Below are 9,515 nucleotides of genomic sequence, written 5' to 3' on the forward strand. Positions count from 1 at the left end.
CCTTTCCCCATCTCCTTTCCTACACAGTCCCTCTCTCCATCCATGTGACTGATTTTTATTTCTCACTTAGCAGCTCACCTAACATGTTCCTACACTATGAGAGATAGTCCTCAGACAGAGCTTACCAGGTTTAATTCCAGATCAATTCCTATAAGTTCTGTTCACAAAGAACATGACGTCTTAAAAAAAAAATTCCAGTCTTGTTTTAACAAGTCATCCATGCAAGGATAATAGCCCACTTTGTTTTGGGAGACAAGTGTATTTCTTTATCAATAACCTGAGGGAAGGATTGTCATGACTGACACCAGCATTTTCATTAGATAGTTCATGGATCTTGATAAGATTGCTATCACCTGATACAATGTACCCCCATTAAATATTCATGCACTTATGTGCATAATATTATATGTATTATTTTTCTGCATGCTGGGGTGATTTGAATGACAGTTTCCTCCAAGGCTCTGGCATTTGGACACTCAGTTTCCAGTTAGTGGTTCTGACTGGAGAGTTCTAGGAGGTGAGGTGGAAGTAATAAGTGGTTCAAAGATTTGTTTCATTCCCAGTGAGCTCTCTCTGCTTCTGATTGAGTTCATTCTACTTGCCTGTTGCCTCTGCTCTGCCTTCATCAACTCTTGTGTCTTTCAAGTCAAAAACCTCAATAAACCATTTTCAATAAGTTGCCTTAATTGTGGCATTCTATCAAAAGCTAGAGGAGTAAAGAGTGCATATCCTTAGCTTTAGTTATTTCTCCTCCTTTCTAATCCCTCTGCATAAGCTTTCTCTCCCTTCCCCTTTAAAATCCTCGCATTTTCCCTTTATTATTTCAGAGCATCAGTATTATGCTGAAGAAAGGGAGATTGTGCTTGGGATGTATTATATGAGAGAAAAATAAACTCTAAAATGAGGAAAACTTTTATTGTTTTTATTTGCTACTACCCCATGACTTTTGATCCAGGCTGTCTTGTGTTTCCATTACTTCCTCCTTTCTATTAGACATTAATTATATATTATGTGATGAATAATTTTAAAAGGAACAAGGATTTTATTAAGACAGGTCTGACAAGAGAGTGGGTGTTGTCATTCTTACTAGGTCATGTCAGTGATGGGGGCTAATGTGGGCTAGATGAACCAACTCGACTGAAGCTTCTGAAACACTGAGCCCCAATAGAGTTGTCTTCATTTCCTCTGCATTTGTCCTGCTGAGAATCAGATGTGGCTAGTACTCTTTGTTACCAATATAAAAGAACTGAACATAAAAACCAAAACCCGAACAATGACCAAAAAAACAAAACAAAACAAAACAAAAAAACAAAAAAAACAAAAAACAAAAAAAAAACCAAAAAACTAACTAACTAACCAAACAAAAACACAAAAAATACCTAGTGGATTATGGTTTTACTAAAACATAAAGTATAGTTTTTACCAACAGAGAATTTATACTGGAAGAGATAATGATATACTTTCTTGTGAGAAAATTTCAGAGTTTTAATAAAAGTAGTGTCACAGACTAGTCTGCTTTTATTGCATAGGAAGTTTAGCATGCTGAGTTAATTACATAAAAGGCCAGAGTTTTGCATTCTGAACAGTGTGAGTCACATTTTAGAATAAGATGTATCTCTTATGTAATATAAACCTACTGAAAAAATTTTTATTGTATCACATTTATTTGCAGAAAGCCCCTGTTAGCAGATGAAAAATCTTTGATATTTATTTTACTAATTTATTTCCTACTTTAACATATCAATTTCTAAGTTAAGAATTTAAAATGTATATGAAGCTCCAATTTATAATATACAATTAAAACATATTGTACTGCCTTCTGTTGGGTAATAAAACTTGGTAGGTTTTACTCTGCCCTATTAAGTAGAAAATCCTCAAGCAAACTAAAAAGTCAATATCTCATGGTAAATCACTGTGTATAATTTTGCACATGATATTAACAATTACAAATTCAAATGCCAAGGATCCACCATCAAAAACTCCAAAGAAAGCTACACACACTAGGAAGCCTCTATCTATTTTGAGGGCTTTCTGTGACAGAAGTATCAACTAGAGCTATTCTCTGAGGACTCTCACACTTTCAAAGCTGAGTTCAAGTGCTCTAGCTGGTATGAACAGTAAAAAAAGTAGGGGGAGTATTGTCTTACTAGGCCTCCCTGGGAGAGGTTGGTAAGGGTTGAGGAGCAGCCATTTAAATCTAAATATAAAGGCTGCTCTGTTTACAAAGGCCTGTCTTAAAGAACAAGTGCTTTACTAGCCAGCCTCTATCTGAGCTTTCTAAGAGAAGAACTGACTTGAATGAATGTGAACATCCAGCTCAGCTTTACTCTTCTGTCTATATGAAGAAGTGGAAGAAGGTTTATATTAACAGGCCATGCACAGCAACGAGCTTATCAAAGTTCATTCATAGATAAGGGAGAGACAAAGGCCATTTCCAGGAAGGCACTGGAAGTTGATAACTTCTGAAGCAGGGGGAGTCAGTATCTTCAGTGTCTCAGTGTCGTAGCCACTGGTGATTTGCTTTGATCCAGGAATCACTTTATACACATGACCATGTGTGTAGCCCTGGTTAAACCCAGTGCCTTCCCAAACAACAAAAAGAAAAGTCATGAAAGGAGAATGAATTGTTGGTAAGAGAGTTTACACTTGATGGGAGATAGAGGGAAATAACAGAGTCTGAGATGTGTGATCAAAATGTATCTTATACGTGTATAAATTATCAAAAAAAAGTTAAAGGGATAGCACTACATTTAATTCCTTATAACTACAAAGGTTTATAGTTCAAAGCATAAAGCATTTCCATTCTCATTTTAACAGGCTACAGTGAGAGAGAGTGAGTGGCTCATGAGGAATTTACTGGGAATCTGTCATGCTATGAGGATAAAAAAAGGTGAGACCATTGATTCAGAAGAGATGCTAATTACTAAAAGCCTGATCCTTCCACATCTCTCCAGAACCCTTTCTTTTCTACCTCTGGCCATATTCAGTATTTAACTGGAGGAAGGAAAGAATAATTTATTGTGTTAATATGCCGTCCCTACTTTCTTTTATTTTGGGGGATATCTGAAGAGGTTATAGGATTTGCAAAAGTGTACAATAGAAGGCAGCACAGGTGGACACCAGGATGTTCCTGATTAAATTCTATATGGAGGCATCACATTATCCATCATCATTATCACAACTCTACCTCTAGAGTATGTGAGAAGACCTGTAATTGTGTTATTTATGAACATGACTGTGGACCTTGGAATCCTCTTGGCATTTCTTTTGAAGACTACTGAGTCTTCTTGATGCTTCTGAGGAAAACTTTTGCTCAGAGCAGTCAAGGTTTTACAAAGGTTTAACTTGTGCTGATTAGCCTTGGCCAGGTCTTCAGGCAATAACTGGTGCTGATGGGAGACACAGAGCATCTTCTGTAGGTTCTCTATCTTACGTACTTCACCTTGGCTGTCAATCTTGTCCAAGACATCCGTGGGACCTGTCTTGTGATCAGCAGATGTGGTGGATTTTGTTTTTTGAGTCTGTGCAAGAGCATGAGGAAGAGGATTCTGTTTATAACAAGTTGTACAAGAAGAAACACAAACATATCCATTGTATTTATACAAGACGCAGATCATGGAAAGAGACCGATCTCAAGACTTACAATAGACTTTGCAGGGATCTCTGGTCACTATGGTAGTTGAAGAAAGAGAGGATTAGGCTAAATCAAGGGCAGGTATCCCATCCAGTAGTCCACTAGTGCTAATTCACAGAGTTGTAGCCAACCCCACAGGGATGCTCAACATCTGGCTTTCAGATCATAACAGAGAATCTAATCTATGTGGGGACAGTAAGTTGGTCTAGTGCATGGGTTGTTTTCTATTTTATTCAGATTAGTGGTAGAAATTCAACTGATGAGCTATTAGCGCTGTTTTGAGTTGATGCATTATCTTGTTGGTATGTGTATGTGGGGATCAGGTACAGGGGTGTGAAGATGCTTGCTAATTTTCTGAACAAAATCTAAGGATGAATTTACACAACAGTGTGGATCCTTATGGTTAAAAGCACTATTTAAGCACTGTGCTATGCTCACAGACAAGATCCTAGCATAGCTGTCCTCTGAGAAGCCATAGCAAGCGGTGGATCAAAAAAGATGTGGAGACTCAAAGAGAAATATTGGGCAAAGTGTCAAGAGTCCTGTGTAGAAAAGTGGGGAGATGGACAGAAGGACCTGGAAGTGTCAAGAGCTCCACAAGAAGACCAACAGAGCCAACTAAACAGCACCCAGAGGATGAACTCTGTTCCCTGATTTTGGATCACTCCCCAGTGGTCGGGCTGCCACCCCAGAGCACAGGAAAGGGGATGTGCTTAGTCATGATGCAATTGAAGTGGAGTGAGTGGGTAGGGAAGGGGTCTTCCCTTTTCTGAGGAATAGTGTAGTGGGAGGAAAGAAAAAAGAGAGCTGGGTGGGCCTGGGAAGAGAAAAGGAAGTGGCTAAGGTCCGGATGTAAACTGCATAAATTAATTATTTTAACTATTAAAAAAAAAAAGATAATGTTGCCTGTTGGTCCTCATATTCAACTTTATTTGAGTCAAGGTGCTTTGATTGTGCTAGATTCTTCTGCCCCTGCCTCACATTTCACAATGCTATAATTGCAATAGAGGACGAGCTTTTTATTTCAACTCAGCTTTTAATGCTTTACTCACTGACACATATACCAAGCCCTCTAATGTACCTATTAGATTTCTGCTCAGAGTCATATATCTGTAGCACATCTCCATTTTCATGTGCTCATTCCCACGTGTCACTAGTGGGTACCATAGCTGCCAATGATGGAGGGCACAACCATACTGTCTCTCTCCACAGTCCTGATAATTCCTTCAAGACCACAATGAGAGTGCTGCAACCACCAAACTATTATTATTTCTGTATTTTTATATAGTGTGCCATTTTATAAAGTTTTCAGGTATATTTGAGGTAACTCTCCATTTAAAACTTACCTGTCCCTCAATGAGCACTGATGCCAGCAGCAGAACTGTGAGAAATAGCATCACTGGTGATAAAGCCATGGCTGAAACTAAGAAAAGAAAATGTCCTGCTTTAAGTAAGCAGTGCAGGGGACACAGAGGAAACCAACACATTGATAGAAGACATGCCACAGCAGCTCTGGCTGACAATGCATAGACACAATGAAGGAAGTGTTGCCTTGTTGGGTTGCTACAGTTTCCTTGTGCCCACGTTGCCTCTAATTGGTGAGATCCATAAGCTAAAGGACCTGACTGATGATCCTGGATTGTACCTGCAATGGCTAAAGGATTCTCCTTTCTTTCTGCACAGGTCTATTCCTTTGTCCTCAAATGGTAAATGGGAAAAATTTATTTCAATTTTTTGAATTTTTTTCTGTCTATCTTCTCCTGTTTTGCTATTCCCTGTTCATAGCTTTCATCCATAGTGGGTGTGAATCTGGGTGCCAGGGTTGTGATTATGCAGATATAAATATACATACATGTTAGCTGTGGAATATTGTATAGAGCCTTTACACGATACTCCAATTTTTTCTTATGCTAGAATATTTTTTCCATTTTTACCATCAATAAAATATGCAATCATGATTAATTAACTAATTGTATATCTAGTGTATTTAAATTTCTATTTTGGGTGTTTTTATTAAGGTCTAAACAACCTCTGCTCATTGTACATAATATCTGTTCTCAATGAGTCACCAAGTCCTTCACCCTTTAAATGTTGCTAAAGACCACTAAGCATGGTGTGCACTCATCTTCCTTCTGGAAGACATATACATGCCTTACTTTGTAAATTAAAAGTGTGGGGTCTCATTTGTATATTGTGTGTACAAGCAAAGTCATCAAAGTCTTTATTTTCATTTTGTTAACTGTTTTTCAAGACAGGGTTTCTCTATGTAGCCTTGGCTGTCTTGGACTTGCTTTGTAGACCAGGCTAGTCTTGAATTCACAGTGATCCTCCTCCCTCTGCCTCTCAGATGGCTGGGCTTAATGGACTGCACCACCAAGACTGATTCAAAGTCATGTAATTTGCTTCACATTTTTAAGTCACTTAATGACAATGGAGAACCATTATCAGCAATGATCTACTCATTTTACATTTTAATACTATTCCATTCCTTTTTCCTCCCTTCAAGGCCTCTCATGTGCTCTGTAATGCTCTCTTTCAAATTCAATACTTTACTTAGCAAGAGCTATCTGACTTGGTCATTGTCCAGAGAGTTGTAAGTTGGAGCATTAGTTGATCTTTCAATTCTAGTTCACTGTAATTGTTTTAACAGCTCTCTACTTATGCCATTCTGTACTTGGCCACCAAAAGCTTAATTCCACTTCATAAGGCAGGAAAAACAAATTTATCCATTCCAAGAATAACTAAGGTATCAACAGTTCTGACATTTTCCAAAGATCCAAGTCTCTTTCAGGACACAGGATATTTCACAATTTAAACTACTGAAAATTTATAGTAATTGTCACATATTTCCTTGATAAAATACCTTTAGAGAACACTCTTCTTCCAAAAAGAACAAATAGGAAAATAGCAAGTAGGAATCACACTAAGGAAAGACTAAACCATGGAGTGAAATTCTTCTATTTTGTAGAACTGTGAGTAAAAGAACGAAAGGTGTATGCTGCTAAGATCTGTAGTCTAGGAACCATGAAGGGGAACAAGAATGGAAGGACCAAATGACAAAAGAGAGGAGAAATAGCATGGCTGGAGGTAATGCACAGAGATGGGTAGAGTTGAAACGCATTTGAGGGGCGGTATGGAAACCTAGTGTGGTGGAAACTTCCTATTATATGAAGGTAATCCTAAATTAGTCTCCAAATAATGTAAGAGACTGAACTACTAGAAACCCTTTATTGTCACCAAAGGAAGCTTCATGAACAGGGACTGCATTTCATCCAATTGAGTTGTTGCCTCACGGGTCCTTTAGGAATCCCTAAACAAGTAGTGTATTTACAAGACAGTGGGTCGCTCTCCACAAGCTCACCTCAAGACTCCACTGCTGAAGAAAATACTCACACACTCAGTGAACATGAAGAGGTCAAACTGGTGCCTATATAGAACCTTCAGAGCCATGTTCTAGTGTGTATGACAGGGAAAAGCAATCCGCAGCATACCAAATGAAAATAGTATATACCAACCCAACCACAAAATCTTAGTTCTACAACCTTCCAGCCTGCAAATTATGCTTTGGTCATGGTGGCACCAGCCTTGTAGGAGTAAGCCACTGATGTCTGATTTGCATTGAGACTATTACCATGTTATGGAAGTCTACCTGACACTGCTTGTGTGACCAATAACCAAGGTCTAGACAGTACAGAGACCTAGAGTAAATCCTCATAGTACTGGTCTAAAAAAAAAGTAAAAGCAACACTGAAATGACTCCTAATGATAATTTGTTATACTCATCATCAGAGAGGCTTCCTCCTTTAGCAAATGGGAACAAATACAGAGAGGCAGAGCCAGATATTATGCAGAATGAGAGGGTCTTGGGTGGAACAACTTAAAATGTCACGTTTTCATTAAATCCTTTGTTCAGACCTCTGTAACAGCTTTGATAAGAAGAGAGAATGAGGGGTGGAGACAGAGAAGATGAAGGACAGCAGGAGAAGAGGGTCCTCCTTATAGTAACTGAGCAAAGCTCATATAAACTCACAGAGACTGAAACAGCAATCACAGGACTTCTCTTGTGTGCATTAGGTACTCTACACATATATAGAATTTTATGTCTCTGTATTTTACTTTCTTAAAAAATTAAGAATTTAAGAAATATGCACTGCTAAGTCCTACCTTTTTAAAAATCCATTTTATACTTTGTGTTATTTTCTGAGTTTACAAATTCTCTCTGTTTCTATTTTAATTTTATTACACGTATCCTTTGACAATTTCTTATATGTATATGATGCATTATAGCCAGTTTCACAATTCCTAGTCTCTCTTCTTTCTTCTTAACACTGTTGCAATTCTTATACTTTTCCTATAACTGTCTTTTTACATTCATGTCCCTAGGTTTTATCCTTATGAGAGAAAGTAAAGTGAATTAAAAAGACAGTAATATGTAAAATAAACTGACCAAACATGTAAAACTCAACCTCAGTGGTTTCAATTACAGGATATTAAATATAGTATGAAGAAGTAAATAAACTGTTAATTGTCCTATAAAAGAATGAGAGCTTAGACCGAGGCATGATAACATTTACTTGCAAAATTATCAACGAAGGTGCTGAAATTGGAGAATAGCTTGGAGCAGAAGGTCAGCCTGAGATACATAAAAAGACTCCATCTAAATTGAAACAAGTAAAGAAACAAAACAGAAACAGTACCCTGGATCTTTATATTTGTACAGGATGAGTCTCACAGTACTAAACAAATACTAAATAAACTAGAATACAATGCTCATTAAGAAATCTATATGTTAATATATTATTGTCATCTGATATTTATATATAATGTTTTGCATAATTATACTAATTTTTAAATTGCAGATTATACTAGTAAAAAGTCAAAATATTTAATTTTTTATCAGTTAAAGTTGCAATTAACGTGTAGCCACAATGTGGCAACATTGCTTTAAGAAGATAGAATGTGTTTTGTCCTATTACCCATTAACTCAGTTTTTACTTCCCTTTGAATATATGATTGTTCATCTATTTTCAACACATGTAAAACAAGATTTTCCATATTACAACAACAATTTGTGCAGCATGAGGAAATGAAGGTGGATGAAATAAAAAAGATGCAGGCTTTAACTTTCCATTAACTTTAATTTTGAGTATTTTCTTATCTTTGTAAAGAATGTTGCAAATAATGTGGATCCCATCTCGCAATCCTCAAACTAATAAGAGCTCATGTTCAAACTAGGGATTTAGCAACACAGATAAAGAGTGAAAGCCTTGTGCTTAGAAGAGGACAAATTGAAATGCTCATAACTATGATGTGAGAAGAAAATATTTGGATTGGCATGCTCTCTCCTAGGAGTCCAGGAAGTCCCTTGAAGTTGACCTTTGTTCCCCATGAAATGGAAAGTTTTCTGGAGGAAGCCAAAAGAACAAGTACAGGCTTATCTTTATGTCTTCTCTGTCTGATAATGATTCACAAATTTCAGCCATCTTTTTAGTTGTTTTTAGGAGAGATTCTACCTGGTCCCTACAGTTCCTTGTTACACACAGGTGATAATTCAAAAGGCTTTTAAATTGTTGAGGTTAATCTTCATTCTGTGATACATTAAAGTGATTAGATATTTTATTTTGGTTTTTAGTTTCTCACGTTTTTAAATATTTGTGAAGAACCATAATTTTTAATGTGTCCATGTCTGTGTGTGTGTATGTGTGTGTGTGTGTGTGTGTGTGTGTGTAAGTATAATGTAATTTGTGTGTGTATGTCCACTCTTCACTGTGTCTGGGTGCAATGCTAATGTTTTATAGCATATATATGGAAATCAAAAGATAATATTTGAGTGTATATCCTAATACTTCCACCTGTATTCTTTTTTTAAAATTTGGATTAA

At 37.0% G+C, this 9,515-nt stretch overlaps 1 long non-coding RNA gene across 1 annotated transcript; it reads right to left on the bottom strand.

Annotated features, from left to right (window-relative positions):
• Positions 1-3,357: 3,357 nt before the first annotated feature.
• Positions 3,358-6,250, bottom strand: LOC311580816. Its single transcript, XR_014773587.1, has 3 exons — positions 6,183-6,250; positions 4,981-5,057; positions 3,358-3,521 (listed from the first exon to the last, which is right to left on the bottom strand). It is a non-coding gene; the product is annotated as an uncharacterized lncRNA (long non-coding RNA).
• Positions 6,251-9,515: the final 3,265 nt, after the last annotated feature.

The sequence above is a fragment of the Acomys minous genome (assembly GCF_964271855.1).
Source record: "Acomys minous genome assembly, chromosome: 13".
In the NCBI taxonomy this organism is placed as follows: Eukaryota; Metazoa; Chordata; class Mammalia; order Rodentia; family Muridae; genus Acomys; species Acomys minous.